A 24,933-nucleotide genomic window follows, 5' to 3' on the forward strand; every position below is an offset into this window, starting at 1 on the left:
ACACCCAGTCCCCAGGTTGTCATGCATAGTCATATGAGCTCTCCATATTCCACTGCCCTCAGGCAGTGGCTGCCACCCGCCCTGTCTTACTGGCATAAGGCACAGTGGCCTAAGCACCCTCTGGCAGGCTAGCTGTTCCCTCTCCTTTTTGTCTCATCACACCCCCGTGGCAGTGCGCCTAACCTGTTTCCTCAGAGTCCTAAGGTGACTGAGGTGGTGGAGGGAAATGACGGTTCTTTCTTTCTTCTCAAGCAACAAAAGCTCTTTTTCGAGGGGCTAAGTAGCAGGCCTTTCTGAGAATATCCACGGCTGCTCTTTTAGTTCTTTTGCTCAGGGACCCTGGGTTTTCATCTCATTTCAATTAGACCTTAAAAGTCACAAAATAGGGGCAGCTGGTTAGCTCAGTTAGTTAGAGCGGGTGCTAATAACACCAAGGTTGCCGGTTCGATCCCCCCATGGGCCACTGTGAGCTGCACCCTCCTTAAAAACAAAAAAGTCACAAAATGAAGTTCACCAAAACCAACAGATCTTGGACTCAGTGAGGCCAACTCTCCTCCTAAAGTCACCCTTCAGAGTGATATTCAAACGGCCATCGCTCTCCAGGCTCAGGTCCCATTGACCCCTTGTTGCTGCGGAGGGTCCCAGGGAGCCCCCGGGGAAGGGCGCACAGAGGCTCTTTACCATCAGGTATGAAAACATTTCAGTTCAACACCCGGTACAACCACACTCAGCACAGCCACCACTGTCCTCCTGTTGCCTCGTGGTAGAAAGGGAAGCCACTCTCTCTCTTTGTGCCTGATGTCTAACTGGAAGGGAACTTGTGGTTCATCTGTCCCCAGCCCTTATATTGTCAGATTCATCAAAGAAACATTTCCTGAGCAGGTGGTTTGTGCTGGGAGCTGGACCAGAGAGACGCCGTCCCTTTCACTGGGCAGTCCATAATGACAAGAAGGAGAGGGCACAGATAGAACAGGCTGAGGAGTGGAGAGGAATTTGGCAGAGGAGGGCCTCGAGGTGACTCCAGGGCTCTGACCTGGGTGAGTGGTACTGGTGTGTACTGTCCAGATGAGGACAGGAAATAGTTAGGAGTAAACAGTAAAAGTTCATTGAGCCAGAGGCTAGAAAGAGGTGCTCTCGGAGGCTAGAGCGAAGGTACCAGAAACAGTGAGAGTACCTCCAGCATTATAGTAACGGCACCAAAGAGGACCCCCTTCTGTGCTTCCCAAAAAAACGTCAGGTGCGCCTCAGTCAGCTCCCAGCAGCCTGTGATGGAGGAGACCTCTACTGTTGCTTCAGTCCCAGGAGCTGTGTCAGCTTCTTGTAAGGACGAATCTTGCAATTTTTCTTAGTTTGCTCCTTCTGTGCCAACATGGTCCTTATGTAAGATTCCCTTATTAAATTCCCTCTGTTCCAATACCTAGAGTTTTTCTGTTTACTTCACTAGAGACTGGTTCATACCATTTCCCGTAGATCGGGAAAAGTTAGAAAGTCTGGTAACACTGGTATTGAGTAGTATGTGGAGCGATTGAAACTACTGAAGGGTTGCGGGGTGGGAGATGAGGGTAAGGGGGATCAAATATATGGTGATGGAAGGAGAACTGATTCTGGGTGGTGAACACACAATGGGATTTATAGATGATGTATTACAGGATTGTACACCTGAAATCTATGTAATTTTACTAACAATTGTCACCCCAATAAATTTAAAAAAAAAAAGAAACTACTGAAGGGGTGTATAAATTGGGACACTTGAAAGAATTTGGCATCAACTGTTAAAGCTAAAGATTGATACTCTGTAACCTAATAGTTCCTGTCCTATGTATAAAACCCAGAGAAACTGGTGCACGTGTGCGTCAAGATATGTGTACAAGCAGTATTTCTTGGGCAAACCAAAGCTGTCCTGGCTATTGTAAATAATGCAACTACAAACATTGGTGTACGAGTCCGTCTGTCTGAATCCTTGCTTTCAATACTTTCGGATATACACATGGGAGGGGTATTGCTGGGTCAAGTGGTTGTTCTGTGTTTAATCTTTTGAGAAACGGCCAAACTATTTTCCACAGGGGCTGCACCATTTTACAATCCCACCAGTAATAATACACAGGATTCCGATTTCTCCACATCCTCAACAATGCTTGTTATTTTCTGTGTTTCTGGTTATAACCATCCTAGGAGGTGTAGATGGTACCTCGTGTGGTTTTGATTTGTATTTCCACAATGACTAATGATGTTGAGCACTTTTCCTTGTGCTTATTGGCCATGTATATCTTCTTTGGAGAAATGTCAAGTTGTTTGTGCTTTTTAAAACTGGCTTGTTGGTTTTTTCGGTGGGGCTTGTGTTTAGAATGGAGCTGTGGGTATGACCATCACCCACCCCTGCCGCCTAAGTAGCAGGGGGAAAAAATCAGATGTGCAGAGAGCAGAGGAGAATGAAACAGGCTGCCTGCCCTCGACGACTGTAGTGGGTGCCGTGGTGCATCACCCAGAATCCTGCCAGGGCTGAGGTGCCATGTCTCCAGCTGCCAGGGAGTGTCACTGTGACGGCTCACAGCTGAGTTCTTACCTGAGACTCCCGTCCCTGAAGGGAGGAGCTGCCATGCCTAAGATTGTGCTCTCCTCTGCCATGGGCCAGTCCATACATGGGTACAATGGGCTGGCCCCCTTACCTTAATTAGGGCAACTCTGAAGGACTACCCCAGCTCCTGAGCTCCCTGTGGAGTTGGCTAAGGCTCCCAGCTGTATCAAAGTACAACTTATGGACAGTCCAGCTTTTCTTACTGGCTCATGGGATGGTTCCTGACGGTGCTGCCCAACAAGGGTTGTGCATGTACATCTTGAAGACTCCGCTTCTGTTTCCAAGGAACCCAATCTAAGACAGGAGGCTTAGGGAAAAGTTAGGCTTATGGTTGCTATGACGATGCCAGTAATTACACCGTGCTGCATCTGGGTTTCTTTGCTGGGCCTAAAGCTGGGCCTCACTAAATTCATGGTTAGTAATGAAACAGACTGGCGCAGGTAATCATTTCTGCCTCGGGCATAGCAGGGCAGGTCCGGTCAACGTCGTGAGGGAGGTCATGTGTGGCCTTGGCGCCTCGTCTTTTCTTGGGGGAATCTCCCTCCCACAGGTCCCCCCCTGCCCTAGGGACTAGATGTGAGGTGCTCCACCCAGCCCGGCTTCATTCATGCAACAAGGACTGAGCACCCACGAGTGCGGGCTCCATTCTCATGCATCTCGCCATCACAGTGCCCTGACTGGGTCCCATCCATTCTGATCGCCTTAGCCAGCGACGCACACGTGCAGTAACTACCGCCAGCAGCGTTTCAAGCACGCTCCTTCCCCTGGGCTCCTGTTCCGTGTCTCGGAATTCCTCCTCAGGTGAAATCGCAGCTCAGTCTCCATTTTAGAGTCTGCAAAAGTCTCCAGGCTGAAGGCGGCACAGAAGGTCAGAGGACCTCACATGGGCTCCAGAAAAAATGTCATGCAAGCCGCTCTTGTCGCAACTGTGTTAACAGAGGTAATTTATCCAATCCCACAGCCAGGGGCAGGCGGGTGGGGGAAATGCTTCTCGCAATTCCACTCGATTCTTCCGCCACCCACCAGCCCCCGCCTTCATGGTTTCGCAACTCTGATTTGCTTCCAAGTGCCCGCGGTTACTATAGCGGGGCGGGGGAGGGGGACGGGGGGGGGGGACCGGAGGGACGCGAGCCGGCGGGAGGACGGGCCTGCGGGCGGCCACGCGCTCCCGGGCTGCGGTTGGGGGGGGGGTGGCGAGAGCGCGCGGGCGGGCACGCGCCCGGGGAGGCAGTCGGGGCGCAAGGAGCTGCTCGCGCCGGGCGCCGACGCTGAGCAGGTTTGGGGGTGCTTGTGTGTGGAGGCGCCCCCACCCCAGTCTCGCTCCTTCTAGAACCCCTTCGGAGCGGGGCGCGTCTTGTGCGACGTGTTTTGGCGAAAGTGCTTCCTGAAATGAGGGCGGTGGGGCGGCGTCTGTTGGAGGCTTTTGGGGTGAGTTAGAGGAAGACCCCGCCGTTCCGCAGACCCTGAATTCGCTCCCTCGCAAGCGGCTTGGGCGGCGCGGGCGGTGGGCCGCGTGCAAGGACGGAGGCGGCGCTGCGGGGTTGAGGGTGAATGAAAGCAAAAAAGGGAAAGACGCGGCGAGTGGCGTTGGACTGCGCGGCCCGGGCGCGGCGCCCCCAAGTGCGCAGCACCGCGCAGACCTGGGCGGCGACGACCTCAGGCGCCGGCCCGGCCGGGGGAAGACTGCAGCACCCCCTGTCGGCTCCCCGCCTTGCTGGAGCCCTGCCCGCGGTCCTCCCGGCCGCCGTGCGGGACCCGGGCCCGCACCACCAGAGTGTCCGGCTGCTTCCAAAGCCGGCGTTCCCTTCGCACTTAGCTGCTATCGGTTTGGCCTTAATTAAAGAGAAAAGGGCAGAAGGGCCGTGTACCCACCCCCACCCCCGTGTGAGAAAATGGAGAGAAATACGCATACACTTCGGTGGGGGCTTCCAAACGTTTTTGGTTCAAGCACCACTTCGGGGTCAAAGACTAAAGAACATGCTTGCCACTGTACTGTGCCTTAGGAGCTTCTCCTGTCTGTAGGATTCAGTTATCAAACACTTACTTGGAAAATAGGGAAGCTCTACGAAGCTGCTTCCTGAACAGCGGAAGGTGTAACCCTATTCCCTAACTCTGCACCCTCTTTGTTTTCTTCACTTACCCCCGTTTGCAGTTACTTTTTGTCTTTGGTCCGTTTTACCTCTTTTTGTCTTTGGTCTGTCAGCACCACTGACTTACCCACCTTAGTCTGATTCCCCATGGTTAGTACCGGGCCTGGCACAGAGCTGGCTGTCAGCAAATGTGTGTTGGAGGAGCCGTCTCAAGAAGCTGTGCGAGGTAGAACCAGCTTTCATTTCGTTTGCTGGCGGTCTCTGCACCCCGTATTTGTCCCCTCGCCCTCGGATCTCCTCCGATCCCCACGGTATTCTCCAGTCCCCCCTGGAGTCTACATTGTACCCTGTGTCTGAACTGGGCTTACAAATTCAGTGCATATATTTTTTTGACAAGCTACCAAACCGTTCCAAGAATGTTCTGAAATCTGTGCAAGGAGCAGTGGCAGTGTAGGAAGGAACAAACCTGCCCCCTGCTGGGCTCTGCCGCGGACTAGCTGGATCACTGAACTGAACACTATGTCCTCATTTATCGTGGGTCATAGTAATCCTTCCCTCAGTGGGAAGATAAAGTGAGGTCGTAATCGACAGCGTTTATTGAGCACCTGCTATGTCCAGGACAGTTCTTAGAACTTTGTTTGTATTGAATCATTTAATCAATGAGATAATGCTAGTAGGGTGCTTGGCTCAGTGTCTGCCATAAAATAAATGGTATAGATAAAAATAACTTTAAAAAATTATTCAATGAAAAAGGAGACCGTACATAGAAACTTATTAATGCTGCTTTAGCCTGTTGGAAGTATTATTTATCTAAACAGTCAAAACGCTTCTATTTCACTATGTAGATGAAAACATACAATGTTCAAAGGTTACATTTTTTATTGCTTTGTCAACTTCTTGGTGTGATGTATTTTAAGCTTAAGAATAGTTCAAATTATTGTAAGTTTCATAAATTTCATTTGAATATTTATATTTTGCCATATTGACAAATGTGTAAATATTTTTAAAATTGAGCTAAATACCTAAAATGTAGGATTAAATAAAGTAGTACATATACAATATTTAGTTTTGATATGATAGTGTGCTCAATAGATTGCAGCTGTTGTATTATTATTATTATCAGCTTGACCTCTGAAATAAACTGTCAAAATAAAAACATCCATGAGAGATATAACTATTTTAAAATATTCTTGAATTCATTACAGCCAGTAAATACAATGGTGAAACATGAAATGGGAGACACCCGTTTGCTTGTCGCTCCATAGACTGTTCTGAAGGACCATGTCTGAGAGTTTTATAAAGGTGGTAGTGTAACCTACACAGCTCAGAAGAAATCTGCTATGTCTGTAATTTCCGTCTTCCAGATGCCCACCCTCCTTGAGGAAGTTTGTATATTTAGTCCTGGTATCGCCCAGGCTTTTTTGCACCTGTTGAAATGAGTAATCAGAAACACTCCAAAATGTGTTACTCATAAGAACATAAGGGGGAGAGTTACAGGATTTTAACTTTTAGGAAGGCAAGAAGTCTCCCACCTGTAAGGTAAAAGTTGGTTTATTTTGGAGGCTGGAGTGAGTTGGTTTTATGGGTGATTTACTTCTGTTCATCAAGAAATTTCGTAATTAAAGATACATCTAATTATAAAAAAGGAAGCATATGTATTTAAATGCCAGATGTATCCAGTTCCTGTGAATTTGGGTTTTTGTTTTCCTTTCTTTTAGTAGAAAGATAAATTATTGAAATCTTAAACAGGAAACGTGTGAGGGCAACCTGTGTGCTTGTCCGTCTCTCCTTCTCTCTCTCTCCATGGCCTCTTCCTCTCCCCCTCCCTCAATCTTTCTGTCTTTCCCCATCCTTCTTCCCCTGTACACATTTTTTCTTTCATTCTCTTTGTTTAGAAAACCCTTATGGAGGTGATGAATATTTTATATTTGGTTTAAAATGAGTATGTACTCAGTGCAGTAGTTTATTTTTTCAAATATGAACAAATTTGTTACCAGTTGCTATAGACGCTGTCCTCATGTCTTTATTTTTTAAAATTTATTGGGGTGACAATTGTTAGTAAAATTACATAGATTTCAGGTGTACGATTCTGTATTACATCATCTATAAATCCCATTGTGTGTTCACCACCCAGAGTCAGTTCTCCTTCCATCACCGTATATTTGATCCCCCTAACCCTCATCTCCCACCCCCACCCCCACCCCCATGTCTTTATGAACAGACTTGCTCTGCCAGAGACTGTGGAGTTTGGACCTGCCTAGCCACTCACTAGCTCTGTGATCTTGAGCGAGCTACTCAACCTTTCCGTGCCTCGGGTCCTAGTCTGTAAAATGGATACAATGAGATTCCACTCCAAAGGAGCCTTGGGGGTGGAATGAGTTAATCAGATAAAGCAGTTAGAATCGTGCCTGACGTGCCATAAATATTACCTGAAATTATTACAAGACTCGTGCTTGACTTTGAAAAGCATGGTTGAGCATGTTTTTCTTTTTTTTAAAAAAAGGATTATGTAAGCTCCACAACTGACAAGCACGGAGGACACCTGGTGAAACGTGGTCTCTCCCACGCTGCCCCAGCCACCCAGGCCCACACCTTGCATCTTCTACTTTCCACAGTGTATCTTGGTGAGCACATGTCAAAGACAAAGCCAGACATTAGTGAATGTGGTAAAAATAGATTTTATTCTGTAACCACTGCATCCGGGACAGAGCTGAGGTCCATTCTGACTTGTGCAGAGGTGACCAGGCTTTTAAAGAGAGAATAAGGGAGTATTCAGGGGAGTGAGTCAGAGAAGTGAAAAATTAGCAAAAGTGGGTAAGAGAGTTGGTCAGTTTCAATGGGATTAGATCAGCTGTGTCTGCTAATTGGCAATTATGGAAGTTAGGTTTCCACCTCCCACAGAGACTAGGGGGCAGGGGTCCTATCCCTCCTGATGATGACATTTCAATTGAATGGTCTTTAGGTCCCTGACAGTGATACTCCTGGGAGACACATATACATCTCAAAGGGACCACAATGTTCCATTTCATGGCTGGTGGTCCCCTATTGATGGACATTTGGGTCCAGTGTACTGAAGGTTTTATAAACCCAAGCTGTTTTCGAGAAGACAAATATTAAATGGAGATTGCTTGTTTCAAAAATGATCAATGCCGCATGTAAAGAAATAATCTGAGGTTGAGTTTTTTTAAAGATTTCTCCCCTATTATTCCTCTCCAGGACTAACCTCATAAAAACGTGTGTGGGGAATGGATTTTTACCTCAAACCCTGTGCCCTGTGCCTTGGGTTCAAATCCCTGGTTCTGACACTGATAACCTGTGTGGTTGTGACAAGTCACTCTTATTCTCTCGGTGCCTCAATGTTCCCATCTATAAAATGGGATGATAACCTCTTAGGGTTATTGTGAAAATTAAGTTAATTAATCCATGTAAAGCCCTTAATAATTGTTAACAGTTTAATCCAATTTCTTATTACCTCCCACACACAGGCCTAGGAAAGGATCAAGGATTGCGGTGTTGTGCTTTTGTACCCTCGGTCTGCAATAGCTATCCTATTTCTGTATCTTAAAAACCTCTCCAGTGTTCACTGATGATTTCAGACATAACTGTACCCTAAACCCCTTGCTGATCCACTGACGTGCCATTAGTATCCTGTGTATATTATGGAAGTTACTTTAGTTCTGCACGTATTACAAGTTGGAGGTTCTTATCTAATCTTAGCTCCTCTTCTTTTCAATCCCCCCAACTCAACGAACCTTAAAGCATTTGCTGAGGGTCTCGGCCCGTGTGGGATGCACAAATCGGGTTAGATGATGCTTTCTTCCACAAAGAGTATACGGTTCCATTATGGCCACTAGGTTTCAAAACTTTTATCAAGTGCCGAAAGGTATATAGCACAGATTTCAGCACACGTCCTGGCAATCTAGAGGAGTCAGTATCTTCAAGGAAGGAGGAGGGGTTGAGGTGGGTCTTCAAGAATGCCTAGCGTTTGATAGGTGGCCTTGACAGGAGACAGGTGCCCAGGGCAGAGTGAGGAAGAAGCCGAGCTTGTCTATGGGGGGAGAATTCCTTTTTGGGGTTGGAGGGACAGGGTGGGGGCCTATTATGGGGACTTTGGAAACTAAACAGCTCTTTAGATATGACAAAAGAGGAAGTAGCCTCCATGTGTCTTAAGCAAAGTCTTAGGTAATTGTAGCCTCTTACCTTGTTTCCCCGAAAATAAGACCTAGCCGGACAGTCAGCTCTAATGTATCTTGGAGCAAAAATTAATATAAGACCCGGTCTTATTTTAGTTATTTTACTATAAGACCCGGTCTTATATAACTGGGTCTTATATGATATAATTTTTGCTCTAAAAGACGCATTAGAGCTGATTGTCTGGTTAGGACTTATTTTCACGGAAACACGGTACAAGAGCCCGTGTCAGGATAAGACCTGTGGGATTGTGGGCCTGGAAATTTTTCGTGAGAACCAACTTTCCTTTTAAGTATTTATTTATATCTCAATATTCATCCTTCAGCAGTAGGAACAGTGAGTAGAATTGAGATTGTGCCATATTTACTTTCCACTTCATGAAAAAAATGCTAACGTCCCCGACCTGTCACACCTGACTTTGGCCTTTCTTCTCTGGCAGTTTTCTCCATGAATCAGGACCCAGTTCTCCCTTCCAAGAACACATTTCCATTGCTGAACAGCCAGGCGTTTGCTCACTAAATACAATGTATTCTTGTTTCTGTGGGCTTACTGTCTCATTGAAAACTGACGTATAAATACCTAAATAGGGTAGACCAGGAGTTGGCAGACTTTGTCTGTAAAAAGCCAGATAATAAACATTTTAGGCTTTGCAGTCATATGTCTCTGTTGCAAGTATTCAGCTCTGTCACTGTAGCATGAAAAGCAGTCATAGACTAACACGAGTCATAACTAAACACGAGAGCACAGCTTCACTTTTGGACACTGAAATGGACATTTCGTATGATTTTCATGCACCATGAAATTTTCTCCCTGTGATTTTTGTTCACCCATTTAACAATGGACAAACCACATGAAGTTCGCAGGCCACACGAGAACCAGGGGCCCGTCACTGGTTGACTCCTGGAATGGACCATGATAAAGGTTTGTACGAGTGCCAAGGAGCACAGAGCAGGCAGGGGATGCTTCTGGAAGGAGTTTTACACAGGCTTGGAAAGTTAAGCATTTGTTGGCCTGGGGCCAGTGGGAGGGGAGGTAAGGGTGAATAAGGACAAGTGAGTCATGTTCCAGGCTCCTTGAGCAAAGACAAAAGGACAAAAAGGCCTAAAAGTGTGTGGAACCATGAGCGGTTGGTGTGGCTGGAGCACAGGTAACAGGACAGGAGTGACCGGAAGTGGGCAGGGAAATGGGCCAAGTTTTGCAAAGGGCCTTTATTGCTGTGCCAGAGAGTTTGGCTTTTATTTCATAGGCAATGGAAACCTGGAAAGTTTCCCAGCAGGGAAGTGGTTCAAAGTGGATCTGTGTTTTACATAGACATGGGGGCAGGAGCGTGGAGGCCGGGTTAGAGGGGGGCGCGGGAGCAGTTAGGGGTCAGGTTGGGCTGTGGGGATGGGACCTGGGTGTGAGGGCCATCTCCAAATAAGGGGTTGTGGGCAGTGCCAGAAAGGAAAGGAGCTTTAATTGGAATCCAGGGAGTGAAGCCAAAGCTAGGAGCCAGAAATATAACCTGGCAGGGCACTGCCTGCAAGAGCCAGGATTTGGGGGGAGAAGATGTCATTTTTTTAAATTATGAAAATAACGCGTAATAATTGTAAAAAGTAGAACAGTGCGTATGTGTATGTGTATAGATATACGTATATGTATGTATATCTACATACACACACACACACACACACACACTCACACAGTCCTCCCTCTAGAATCAGACTTTAAGAGATTTATAAAAATGTAAAACGATGCCTGTATAGGAGGGAAGCAGGTTGGCGCTGCCTCAGGCCGGGGACCCCTGCCGGGCCTCCAGGCTCTGCAGGCTGGCGGCTTCTTGCTTCTTGCTGACTTTCCCCGTCCGTTCGTGTATACTCGTGGCACTGGACAGTTCCTGAGTAGTTACTTATCTTATGTGCTTCTTTCTCTCTTCCACTAAACCAGCAGTTCCCAAGCGTTTTGGTCTCAGGACCCCTTTAGACTCGTAAAAATCGAGGACCCCAGAGAGCTTTGGCTGATGTGGATTATATTTATCGAAGTAAAGCTCAGAAAAAAAATATATGTATTAATGCACTTGAAAATAATAACGTCCATTAGATATTAACACAAGTAGCATATTTTAATGAAAGAGAACTATTTTCTAAAACAAAAAAACCTGCAGGGAGTGAAGGAAGGGACGTTGTTTGATTTTTGTCAATCTCTTTGTGCTAGAGACACAAAGCTTGTAGCCTTTGCTTGTAGTTATTTTTTTTTTATCATGGTGGTAAAATATCCATCGCATAAAATCGACCATTTTAACCATTTTTTTTTATTTTAACCATTTTTAAGTGTACAGTTCAGTGGCATAGGTACATTTGCATTGTTGTACAACTGTCACTGCCATTTATCTCCAGAACTTTTCCATGTTTCCACACTGAAACATGTACCTGTTAAATACTAACTGTAACTCTTTATTCGCCTGACCCTTTTTGCTTCTAGTTTTGTCCAAATAATACAGACAGGTATCCCACTTTCTGGGATAATTATTTTCTTCTCCTTCATTTAGATTTTCAGAGTATCTACTGTTGCCATCACCGGAGCACACATTTTGAAGGTCTCTTGTGCTGTCACACAGAAGCATAGGACATACTCTCTGCCCTCAGGTAGCTTGGTTTTAGTTAGATGGGAACATAAGATACAATGCAATTTGTGTGAAAATGTTTATTCACTCAGGAAATATTTATTGAATGTCTGTATTTCATTGATTGCAAAATCCCTATTTTTTTTCACATTTTAACATTTCTCAAGATGAATTGCACTATGAATGGATATCATACTTGAACCATCATTTTTTTTTTTCTTTCTTGAATGCAGTTTGTGTCAGGTACCTTTCAAAGTGCTGGGGATACAGTGATCAAAACAGACAAAGGGACAGTGGAAAACATGTAGTAGTCACACACTAAATCTTTGTTCCTTATTTCTTTTTCTTGTTTTTTGCCTTATTTCTTTTGAAAACTGGCAAGTATGCAACCTAAAGCCCCACTTAGGACTTTGTACATAGCTGTCCTCTCTCGTCCCTGACAACTCAGAGGGGCTTGAGCATTTGAGATCTTGGATACAATAGAATTAAATGTTCATTGCCTTCTGAAAAGTAACAGTATCTTTCATTTGGATAGCACTTTACAACTTAGCATTTCCACGTGCATGATTTAACAAATACTTACTGAGTGAGTGAATTTTCCCAGGGGATCACAGCATCCCTTTGAGACAGGCCAGTGACCTTGCATCACCACCTGATGGGGAGATGAAGGATTTCTCCAAGGTCACCCAGCTAATCGGCAGCCCCAGGACGATAACCCAGGTCTTCGGACCCTTGTTCGGGTATACTCGAAGTCCAGCTCCTGTGAAGTGTCTCTTATGTCTGACCAGTAAATATGCAGGAAATCTTAGCCTTTCTTCTCCTTCTAATCAAGGGTCCATTTTAAGATACCCTCCAGCTTCGATGTAAGTTGAATAGTTCAAAGTGGAGGCTACTCTCTCTGGAGTTTTAAGATAGGCCATAGAAGTTTCTGGGCTGTGTATATATTCATAAAATAACTAGTGGTAAAATGGAGGCTAATTTTTATGGAGAGGGAAATGGGGTCAGAGACAACGAGACCAAAACATACCAGGAGGGTGACCTAGAAGCTGAAGCTGTGATGGCGCCAGCTCCGCAGGGTCCCTAGTGTTTGAAGGCCTGTGTGCACCATCCCCCACTGTGCTGGTCGTGTCTGGGGAAGGGCTCCGCGTGACTGGGGGGTCAGACAGCAGGTGGATTTTACCCTTGAAAATGTAAAATCTTTTAATTATGTGTCAAAGTGCAGCACTGGTGATCCGTGGGGTCTTGAGCGATGGGAGTTTAAGGGCTGCTCTTCCTGCCCCGTCTTTGTTCCTTCCTTCATTTCATCAGGTGAATGTTTGCTCTTTTCTCTTGATGCTTCCCTTTGTTTTCACTTCTTCCTCAGACTTTCTCCATCCTTTCTGACCCTCCTCAAGTCAATCTGGTACTCCTTTTTAATCAAGAAGAACCATACAAAGGGGAAATTCAGAACTGGCAGGAGCCAGAGGGCCCAGCGAGAGCCTGACAGATCATTAATCCTCCAGCTTTGCATCCAGTGTGGGGAAATGGGGCAGGCATCCATTCGGTGAGCGTGGAAAAGATCCCCCTCAGCACTCGTGGATGACGCTTTCCTACTTGGGTGTGTTCAGCCTCAAATCCGATCACAGGTGTAAACCATTAAATGCTACGTCAGTGGAAGTTCTGAAATAAAATAGCTACTAACATTCAGAACCAAGTCTTTATCTTAAAATAGATTATATTCATCTTTCCTGATTCAACGTCAAAAATTTTACAGACTTTTTGGTTTTTTGGAGAAGCCAGCATAATTCTAAGCTGAATAAAGTAGATAAGCCCAGCAGCTACGACAACCTAAGATGCTACATAATGTTTTTATCCTATTAAATACAAATCAGAATAGGATCAAGGGAGCGAGGCCCAACTAAGAGCTCAGAGTATCACCTACTCTATTCCAGCTTGCACCAAATTTATACGTGATAACTTGAATTTCTGTGAAGTCCTAATGAATATATTCATGATCTCTCTTCGGGTGAAATTAACATTTCTGCATGAACCAGAAATTAATTTTTTAATTTTACCTTTTCTCTCCTTTGGCAGCGATTTCTCATGGCTTTGATCATGCCTGACAGCTCCCCCTTTCCATCTCTGGCTGGCACCTCTCCCCTGAACACCCTCACGCGCCCAGGTGCCTCAGCGTCGCCGCTTGCACTTCCATCTCGGGCTGTTCCCATCCACACATCTCATCTGGCCCGCAGGCCTGCTCGTCTTGCAGTGCTGGCAACACCCCGTGTCACTCAGGCCCGAACCCTGACACTTGTCCTTTCTTCCCCCAGAGCCAGTCTGTCCCGAGATGCCACTGACTCTGCATTAAAATAAATGCAGGATCCGTCCACTTCTCACCACTTCTGTTGCTGCCTACTAGTCAGAGCCATTTCATGTCTCACCTGGAGTAGTGTCATCGCGCCTCAGCCTGTCACCCTGCTTCTCCTTTTGTCTCCTAACCTGTGTTCTCAACACAGCAGCCAGAGTGATGCCCTCTTCAGAACCTTGCAATGTCTCCTTCTTTCCCTGTAAATGCCAGCGTCCTCACAGGTCTACAGCCCCTCTCGATGCGCCATTGGTGCCAGTACCTCCCTGAGCTCATCTGCTGACCTTGACCTTGCTTGTTGCCTTCCAGCCATGTTGTCCTATGAGAACGGACCCAGCATATTCTGTTCTGGGCCCTTAAACCACAAGTCCCCTTTAATGAGTGGGTGCTCGCCTCTCCTAGTTGTCCACGTGACCAGCTCTACCACCTTCTCCGAGTCTTTTCCTAAATGTCACCTCCTCCCAGGTCTACCCTGACCATCTGACTTAAAATCTCTCTGCTCTGCAGCCTCTAGACCCCTCCCACTCCCTGCTACCTTCCCCTTTTCCTTTGATTATCACTTCCGCACATTCTACGAACAAAGTTGAAGTGCTCTTTATGTCTGTTCTTTGTGACGTGTCTCCCTCTGCCAGAGTGGAAGCTCTACAAGAGTCAGGGTCTGTTTTGCTCACACCGCATCCCAAGCCCCTGGTACCCAATAGGCCCTTCATAAATGGACGCTCACCTTGACCATCTCAGGTGCTGCCAGCCTCCGAACAGCACTACCTTCCTACCGGGATCAAACTCTGGGTTTCAGACAGGTTTATTCTCAGAATTTCAGCGGGGTTCTGTGTTGGGGTGGGAGGGACGGTGGGCGGAACTAGGAGGCAAGGATGTACTGGACATTTGGTCATGAAGAAAAAAAGGATTTGTTGTTCCAAACGTTTTGTTCATTGGGATTAATGAGTCAAAAATTCTAAAACTCGGGATAAGGAGACATTTCCCTAGGATGGGGGAGGGGAGCAGGGCACATTCGGGATTGGGATCCTGTGCCCTTTCCACCATCTGTGGGTCTTGTGAGGTTTCGTGTGCTGTACCCATGTGCGTGTTTGTGAAGAGCATTGCAGAGCCCTCACTGGAGTCTCAGACGACTGTGACCCACAGAGGGTTAGAAGCCCCTGGCTCAGGACAGCGTCAGGTGCATCTGCTGACTGCCACGGACTCCCGCCACCTGGGCACGTCTGTGAGCGTCACTGTGGATCCTTCCTGCCTCCTATTCCCCCCTTGGAAATGGTGCCGTGACTTCATGGAGAGCTACTTTGTGAGGGATGCAGCACAAGGGGCCGCCCTCGGACTCAGAAGCTGGATGGCCCAGGTTTGATGGCCTACGTGTCTGCTGTGTGACTCTAGAAGAGTTACTTTACCTCTCTGAGCCTCTGTTCCTTCACTGTAGAATGGGAATGAGTTTGTGTTGAACAAGTGGCACGTGGTAGGGCTCTCTTCACTGAGCTAGTACGGTACTGGGACAGAGTATCCCGTAGGAAGGACTTGTAGTTCAACTTAAAAAGTTACGTTATAGCATGAGGTGTGAAGGGCCTCCTCAGAAAGGGCAGGACGGAGTTCTGGAAACGTCACATTTCATCCCGTTAGTGTCACAGAGGACTGGGCTGTACCCGTGTTGAAACCCCAGGAATTTAGACGTCAGTGAATATCTGACCTGGAAGATTTGGTTCCTGGGAGGCTTTTCAAAATTAGATAGAAATATGTGTAAAATATGAAGTACAGCAACCAAGTACTTTCCCCAATGAAACACACAATGTCTTTTATACCCTCATCAGTGATCTTGAGAATATTTACACTGGTCATATCGTTAATCAAGAAAAACTTTTGGAACTTCTGTTAAGAAGAAAGCTCAGAGGTAGTCAGAGCTACACAGCAAATTAATTCCTTTGTGGCCATGTTTGAGCGTTGTTTTGATTTTGGTCCTAAACGATATTACTTATTTTGATCAATATCCTTATTAATCAGACTGGGTTATAATGACTTCTACATGATTCCAGAAATTAAATTCACCTCTCAAAGATGAAAACTTGCCACTATTGAGGACAGTAAAAAGTGTGCCCTGTGCTGGTTTCATAAGTGTATACATTTATCAGAGAGTTTTATCAAATGGTACACTTTGAAATAAGCACATATAGCGGGGGTCTAAATTATACTCCAATAATTATTTAAAGGAAGGTAAAGAACACCTCAAAATAGGCCCCCTACACTCTGAAGGCAGCGCCCCAAATCTGGCCAGAGGCATTGCTGCTAACATCAGTGCATACTTGTGAAGCAGGAATATTTCTCTCGAGTCCCCAAACGATGTAGATGATGTTGGATCTGCCGGCAGTTTGAGTGTGGGCCAGGATCGTGTCTTGTGAAGCCAAAGAAAGGATCCACAGTGACTCTCACACGGACCAGGAGAGGCAAAAGGTTGTAAAGGAAGATAGTTTATTAGAGGCAGGAGAAGAGGTTGCAGCTCCCAAGCGGGAGGGGGTCCCGAATGGGGGTGCCCAGTGACTGAGGCAAAAGCTCTTACTTTCATACCTTCCCTTGCCTGCTTGGGGAAGGGGGCTGGAGGCTTCTAATGGAATTCATCCATCAGGTTTGTCCTGTTTGCCCATCCTGAAGGGATTAACGAACCAACCCGTTCCTACTTATCAGATCTGCTCCTTCATCCGCCAGAAGGGATTTGAGATTATCTATTAACCTCAAAGCGTATTCTCTTGTCCCTGTCCTGGAGTGAAGGAGACATTCCAGGGCCTGGAGTTTCAGGATATGGTTGCTTTTTTGTTTATTCCACCAGGGACCCCCTGTCTACCTAGCAACGTGCTAACTAACCTGTCTCACTTAGAAAGGATCCTCCGTGTGCCAGGTATGTGTTGGCACCTGTGTGCACAGGCCCCACTCTCTGTCCCTGCAGGTTGGTGGCAGTGGTGGAGCCCGTGTGTGTCCACCCTGCTGTGAGATGGTGCCCTCAGTATTGAGCTAGTCCCCACCCCGCCCTGCCACCCAGATCAGAGATAGGAAAGGCCATGTGCTGAAGCCGACTTCCTCGTGGGACCTGCCTTGTAGTTCCCTGGGCCGTGCAGTCAGGCTCCGTCAGCCTCAGGATTTCCTTCCAAAGGGAATACTTCTGGCTGAAGAACTGTTCTCTGACTGACTGTGTGGGGGGACTTCTGGAAAGGGTGGTGGAAGCCACTTAGCACAGCTCTCTCAGGTGAACTGGGGGCCTGGGTGAGCTGCAGGAGGGTACCAGGCTGTGTGGGGGAAGGGACCCACTGACCTAGCACACGTGCGCCCAGCCAGGACGCCACAGCTGAGACACGCTTCTTTGTGTTAGCCATCAATTGCTAGGTGGCCGCGTCCTGCATTACTGCCCCGTCTAGGGTGTCTGGGCCAGCCATGTCTTAGGTTTGTTTTTTGTTTTTTCTTTTAAATGGTGGTAGTACATTTAAAGTTTTAGAGGGAAGGTTGAAGCCATCTGTTTGGTCCTAAATAGGGGTGGATCTTCCTGGTCCCCTACTGCTGTCCCCATAGAGTGTCCCCACAGTTCCACTTTCAGCATAATTAATTCCTTTCCTCCTTTGCAGCTTTTGAAAGGGCAAGATGGGGGTTTTGTGTCTGCTGGTTGGTTCTAATACATGCCTGCAGAATTAGACACAGACCAGAAACAATGGGAAATCAACATGTATTTGGGACTTGGTCAGTAGTTGGCTCATTTTCCTATTAAAGACATCTCCTCAAGTGCCTTTGTTAGCCAGAGCAGACGTCAACTTTATTCTCCTTGTGGCCAGCGGAGGCTAGGATCCTAGTCAGTTTCACAAGAAACCTTTGGTGTCAGTAGAAGCACATATATAGCAGGATGGGTTTTTCACCTCCCACTACCCCTCTTTCCTTTGCTCCTAGTAAACTCTGCAAGTCAGCCCAAAATGAGATGTTCATAAGTACATTAGTGGGTAGATAAAAGATAAGAAGCTGAAGTAGCTTAATAAATGTCTGACGAACATTCCCTTTAGTGGCAGTGCGTTAGATGCCTGTTCCTTTATTCTCACACCAGCAAACACCATATCACAGTAATTGCTATGTGCTTTCTGGGGTCATTGATTCATTTAGCAAAACTGTGTTGAGCCCACGGGGAGCAGCCTTGTAGCTGTGCAGGAGGCTGACTGCAAACAGAAAGATGGTTGGTAATTTAAGGGGCTTTTCTCTGCTGGGGCGAGGGGGGTGGACAGAATGCTGGGGGAAAGGGGGGTCACAGATCTCGGGGTGAGCTGAACCCTGGACTTTGGGGAGCAAGATCAAGGCCTGGAGAAATGGAATGATTTGCCTGGACTCTCCTGACCAATCTGTAGGGTGTTTTTCCTAGACCATGTCCACTGTATTCTTGATTTGATTTTTTTTAAACTTTGGAGGCAAAGGAAACATTTTTCATACTCTTAACACTCATTGGATTTGTGTGAAAACACCATTTCCCAAACTGTTTTCATGCAACATTATTCTATGTGTCCCCAATTATTATGTATCCCCAATTTTTAAAATTGTTAGCAATATTTTTTTCTAAAATTACAGGTTTATAAAAATGTTAAACCCATGTATATATGTTATTATTATTATATGATAATCTATTATTATTTGTTAATCTCTACAGTAGTTAATGAATATTGTTCCGAACCCTAAAATGCAAGGACATAGCATGAAAGTCACCCGATGTATGAATTGCATGCTGGATCTTACAGTGTGAATCTTCCCGTGGACAGCGTGTATCAACTCCACACTTTGTATGTCATTTATTCACGTGTAAGCGTGAGTTCTGGATTACATTTTTTATGAGAACCTCAATATGTGGTTAATATTCAATATTCTATATTAAACATCAAATCAAACAAAAATCCTTATTGGAACCTTAGGCAGTGTTTTAAAGCAAGTTTGCATTTCGACACTGACTTGTCCAACTCAATATCTAAAATACTTAGTCCTACAGACCGAGGAGGGGGTGGGTCTGGAGACCCTGGGCTCTGGGAATTCGTGGCAGACGAGGACAGCTCATGTGTTCACGACCAATTCTGTCACTGGCTCAGGGAGTGGCCTCTGTGCTCTACCGTGTTTCCCCGAAAAGAAGACCGGGTCTTATATTAAGGTTTGCCCCAAAAGACGCATTAGGGCTTATGTTCAGGGGATGTCATCCAGAAAAACATGCTAGGGCTTATTTTCCGGTTAGGTCTTATTTTGGGGGAAACATGGTAGTTCCTTTGTCTGTAATGGATGAGGATAAAGATCTTTGCAAACATAAAATAAAAGGGACCAAAAACACAATCTGAGGGTAGTTAGGAACTGAGATAGGAATTACCCCGATTTTATCCAAAATGTCTTTCAAAGGGAACAGCTGTGAGCAGAGTTTGGCCCATATTTTCTGTAATTACACCATTATTAAGCACCAGGATTCTGAAAAATGTTTCTTTTGCATGTGAATGTATTTTACATTTTAAAAATTCACAAACATATGCTCTGTATAGGTTGTCTGCGATGCATGATGTCAGTGGACTTAATGATTTTCCCTTAAAGGCTTTTAATATTTTGCAGCTCCTCGTGGGGAACTCAGTCTTTTTTTTTTTTGAAATTCTTTATTGGGGAATATTGGGGAACAGTGTGTTTCTCCAGAGACCATCAGCTCCAAATGGTTGTCCTTCAATTTAGTTGTGGAGGGCGCAGCTCAGCTCTAAGTCCAGTCGCCGTTTTCAATCTTTAGTTGCAAAGGGCACAGCCAACCATCCCATGCGGGAATTGAACCGGCAACCTTGTTGTTAAAAGCTCGCGCTCTAACCAACTGAGCCATCTGGCCGCCCCTCTGGCAGCTCAGTCTTGGTAAGAGTCTTGCTCTTAATTCAGGATTGATTTATGCCTTAGCAAACCTTCTACAAAACTCTGAATAACACATGTTAGGTCCAGACTAAACTTTCCTACAAAGTCCTACGTGCAAAGAAAATTTAGAACGAGGTGGTCAAAGATCACGGTTAAAATGACTTTTCTGGTATGAGGAACCTTCTATTCTGGGTATGGAAGGATACTTTGGCTTCTAAATAGCCAGATATTGATTTAAAAAAAATATTGATTATTCATGTTTTCACAGATCTTTTATTATGCTGTTTCCTAAGCTTAGTTGATGCAAGAAAAGCTTTCTTTACTTGAGTGTCTTATTTGATTATAAACACTGCATATTCATTCCTCCTGAGTAGTGATAGAAATTGAAATGATTTTCTTTGGTCCTCACATGTATTTACAGCAAGAATTAATACATCATTTCATTCAATTCCGATAAATTGAAACCACGCCTAAATTTACCTTGTTACACCCTTTCCTTACAATGTGCATGAATAGTTTAAGATAAGATTATAAAGGGATCATTTCAAATGGCTACGTTTTATTACACTCTGTTTAATTCAGACTCTTCACTGATTCAGACTGGTCTGTCTCGGAAGTGGGTCAGATTTGCCAGATCGTCAGACACCTTTGTCACCAGCTCTGGGACCAGTACTGATTCCTGACCCAGCTGGTTTGCAGATCAGTGATCAGAACGACCCTGCTGGTTTAGCAACACGTTCAGAGCAAGTGATTTCAAGCTCTCCATCTCTAAAGTTCCTGTTGGCTGCAATCTCTGGTGACTTTTTAATTTTTTTTTTCCAAAAGGAATTTTAAAGCATGAGCGATGGGCATTCCCTTGGGAACTTCATGCTGGAGACAGCTTGGGGGTCCATCCCACAAGCATCAGTGCGGATGGCTGACTCGCCAGGTCCTCTGCTGTATATCACAAGCACTCAGAGCCTTAAGGGCCAGTCCAGTGGGGATGAAAGAGCCAAATCCAGTGCTCGGGGGACTTTTTGATTGTGTTCTTCTTCTGCAGAGTGTGGGTTCAATAGGGATAAACAGAGGCGCCTTCAAAACAGAAAGGGACATGAGCCACTGCAGAGGACACCAGCCTTTTGTGAACGTGTCCCAACAATGCCACCCCTGGGAGCCCGTGTTCCCTGCAGCGGCCTCTGTAAATGCAGAACGCCCGGCACCAGGTGACCTCCGGTGGGAGTGCACATGGCACAGACACGGGGGCACTGGGCCTCATTTTCTTTCCTTGTAAAGTGAATTCCCAGAGGGTTCCGATGCTTTTGCTTGGCAGAGCACGGGAAGAAACATTTCAAATGTATTCCATTGTCTTTCTTGGTGACAGAGCGGCCTCCCGCAGCATGTTTCCAAGTGATTCTTTGTAACCATGTGCCAGCGACAGCGGTTGCTCCCTTCTCCTCTCAAAGTGAGGCAATAATGAGTAGGAAGAAAAAGTGCTTGCTGCAAAGCGCTGATTATTATAGTTCTCCGAGTGCTCTGCCCCCACCTGCTGAGGAAATCATGACTTTGACGATGGAGGGACTTACTGCTTGCCTAGTCATTTGCAAGTTTAGAAGACCTACAACGTAGGAACCCACTAAGGCCGAGCTACTGAGGCAAAGCCAGCAGAGTGTTTAAAAGGGTGCAACATACTTTAAACATTTGGCAAGCTCTTCACCTCACTGTCCTCTACCCACCCCAGGGGCAATAATAGCCACATCCCTTGGGCGGTGGCCCCTTGTGGCACAATGTAGCTGGCACATTTTCTAGGATCTGAGCTAACTGAAGGTGGGACACTCACTATTACAAGCACAGCAGGTGGCTGCTGTCATCATACAAGCCTGGCTGGTGGGAAGTCCTTTCAAGATGTGGTGCTAGCCCAGCAGGGTGGGGGATGGGAAAGAGAAGTAGAGGCAGGATTTCCAGAGGTTTGCTTTTATCAAGTGCTTGCTGTGGTCTTGAGGAAGTTTGGGAAACTTCCAGGGTCCTCTCTGCCTCCTTTTCCAAATGGAGGATGGCCAGTGGCCTCCTGGGTTCTAAGGTCACCTGACTGACGGGATGCATTGGTGTCCACTGGGAACAACGGACACAGGCTGCTGTCATTCACGTCCCCTTCCCCAGGCCTCCTGGCGCTCTGGGCTGCAGTCAGCCAGCAGCTCGGTAGCTCTAACCATTTCGCAGAGTGAGCTTGTGTGTGTGCTGATTAGTTGGTATAAAGATCAAACGCAGATTCTACCCAGATTTTCTAAGATAAGCACTTTACAGGGAGAAATGGACAAAGGAGGTATCTGGAGGAGTTAAACTGCACTCAGTCTGCTGAGAAAAGGCACTGTAGAAAGACTTATTGATTAAAAAAAAAAAGTTGTAGCTGGACTCAAAGGCTGGGGGTGGGGGAGGGGGAGGGGATGGAGAGGAGGGGTAACTTGTATGCAGACTCACAAGCAAGAAAAGTCTGTGTGAGGAGGTGGCTCCAGGCGAGGGCAGCTCAAGGAGAGTGGGAGGGGGAGGACCCGTGAGGCTTTGTAAGGGAGGGCTGTGGAACTGAAGGTGTCACTGCCCCTCCAACAGTCGAGTCAGACCTGGAACCTGCAAACGTGACCTTATTTGGAAATGGGGCCTTTGCAGATGTAATCAAGTTAGTCTGGGGTTGGTCTCACTGGTTTAGGGTGGGCCCTAATCCAATGACTGCTGTCCTTATAAGAGGAGGGAAATTTAGACATAGCGACACTGACACGGAGGGGACAATGCCAGCGACACTGACACGGAGGGGATAATGCCAGGTGAAGACAGGCAGAGTTAGGAGTGACGCTGCCACAAGGCAGAAGTGCTAAGGAATGCTAGGATCTTAGCCCAGCCTGCAAGGATAAAATAACGCAGACTGAGGGTCTTACACAGACATTTATTTCTGCACTGTGATTCCTGCCTCCCTCCCCAACCTGACCTGGGACCACTCTCTCCCTTGCTCAATACACTGTAGCCACTCTGGGCTACCTTCCGCTTCTTGATACGCCAAGCTCTTCCCCGCCCCAGGGTCTTTGCACATGCTACTCCCTCTGCTTGAAAAGCTCTTCTGGCTCTTCACATGGCAGCCTCCTTTTGTCCTTGAGGTCTTGCCTTCAATGCCAACTCTTCAGAGAAGCCTTTGCTGACCACCCTCTCCAAAGTAGCATCCCCACGGTGGTAGGCCCAATAAACGCCCCCTTCCAAAGATGCGCATGTCCTAATCCCTAGAACCTGGGAATAGATTTTGTTTCATGTGAGAGGGAGTTAAGGTTGCACATGGAATGAACTTTTGCTAATCTACTGTCTTTAAAACAATGATACTATCCTGGATTAACTGGTGAGCCCAGCATAAGCATAAGGGTCCTTAAATGGGGGCAGGAAAGGCAGAAGCAGAGACGTGGCATCGCGAGACGGCCTTGCCGGACCATTGTGGGCATTGAAGACAGAGGCGGGTGACACAAGCCAAGGAACCGGGGTGACCTCAGGAGGTAGAAAAGGCGAGGGTCCTTATTCTCCCTTAGAGCCTCCAGAAAGGAAGACCACACCTTGATTTTAGCCCAGTGAGACCCATTTTGGACTCCTAACCCCCAGAACTGTCAGATAATAAATCTGTGTTGTTTCAAGCCACTAAATTTAGTCCTTTGTTACAGCAGCAATAGGAAACGAACACAGATCTTAACTTCAGTGCCAACCCTTCAGAGAAGCCTTCTCTAACCACCTGACCCAAACTAGCATCCCACCCTCCTCTAGTCCCTCTTTGGGCACGTCCAGGTGCTAAGCACTGTTTTAGGCCCTAGGGATACAGCAGTGACTAAGACGTTCAAAGTCCCTGTGCTCACAGAGCCTACCTGGGGATGGGGTGGGGGACACAATAAACACATAAGAAAAATAAACATCGTGGCAGATGGTGAGAAATGCTAGGGAGGAAAAGCAGATCCAGGAGGAGGAGAGGGGGTGCTGGGGTCGGGGGAGTGCTCTGTGTAAGTGGCCTGGTCATGGAACGCACCACTGAGGGTGACATGTGGGCAGAGACCCGAAGCCGGTGAGGGAAGGTGGCAGCTATCGGGGGGAAAGAGCAGGCCGGGCAGAGGAGAGAAAACATAATAGCTACTGTAGCCATCTAATTCATCATCCAAACCAGGGCCTTTGAGACTGAAAGTGGCACTTTTAATAACTGTGCTGGACCAACAGGCAGAAACCTGGACACAGGTCACCTATCAATGGCAGGGTCCCCAAGCTGTGAGGGCAGGTGGCTGGAGCACAGTGAATGATGAGGGCGGGGGTAGGCGTGAGGTCTGAGAGGAAAGGGGGTGGGTTGGTATGACCTTGCAGCCTCTGAGAACGTTGGCCGTTACTCTGGGGAGCTGAAAACCATGGGAGAGTTTGAGCAGAATAGTATGGGATTTATGTTGGAACTGAATACGTGGTGGGAACTGAACACGAGGGCACCAGGACAGAGGCGGGAGGCCAGTGAGGGCTCCCGGGTTCCCCCAGGACTCCTGCACAGCGGGTGCAGGGAGGTGGAGTCTGAGGGTAGAGCTGAAAGGATTTGCCTTCCGACAGGAAGTGGGGTGAGGGAAAGGGGATCCGAGGTTCACATCTCATTTCCTTCACGGACCTTTCGAGTCTTTAAGTTGCTGGTTTGCTTATGTGCTTGTCATCAGTCTCTCTGTAGCTGGAAGATCCACAGGGTGGGGACCGTCTGTCTGGCACAGCACCCAGCGTGGTACGAGTAAGCATTCAGGGAGTGAAAGAATGGATGGAAAGGAACTGGTATTTTCATTTTCTCTGTGTCAATAAGACACATCTGAAACAAAAGAAATGAAAGAAACGGCTTGCCCAACATCATGGTCGACTCAGAGACAAAGCTGGGCTCATCGTGGGTCCTCTACAGCACTGGCAGGCCGGGATTCGCGACCTCTCGGCCTCCCATCCTTGGCCCATCCCATTGCCTTTGTTTGAAATGTGGTGCCATAGTTAAGTAATGGCCTTGGAAGTGCCCAGGTTAGAAAGCAGAGGCACCAATGATGAAGTGATTTCACAGAGAAAAACTCTGAGTGCTCCTGATACGAGAACGGGCACTGAATTCCAGACCCCACAGAGATCAGGAGCGTCACCTCCATCCCACTGGCAAGACACGGGGGAGGCTGAGGACGGGTCTTCCTGAGTACCTGCTTCATGCCGACCGTGGGAGTCTTGCCAAGTTATCGGTCCTAATAATTTAGGAGGA

General features: G+C 46.8%; 1 protein-coding gene across 1 annotated transcript in view; it reads left to right on the forward strand.

Moving 5' to 3' along the window:
* The first annotated feature begins 3,212 nt into the window (after positions 1-3,212).
* The window catches only part of NFAM1 (NFAT activating protein with ITAM motif 1), a 76,383-nt gene continuing 54,662 nt past the window's right edge, over positions 3,213-24,933 (forward strand). Inside the window, exon 1 of the mRNA XM_074326486.2 lies at positions 3,213-3,515. The gene's annotated coding sequence lies outside the window, so the exon portion shown is untranslated. The remainder of the gene's footprint in view (positions 3,516-24,933) is intronic.

The sequence above is a fragment of the Rhinolophus sinicus genome, chromosome 1, assembly GCF_057876585.1.
Source record: "Rhinolophus sinicus isolate RSI-liver-muscle chromosome 1, RSI-T2T, whole genome shotgun sequence".
NCBI lineage: Eukaryota > Metazoa > Chordata > Mammalia > Chiroptera > Rhinolophidae > Rhinolophus > Rhinolophus sinicus.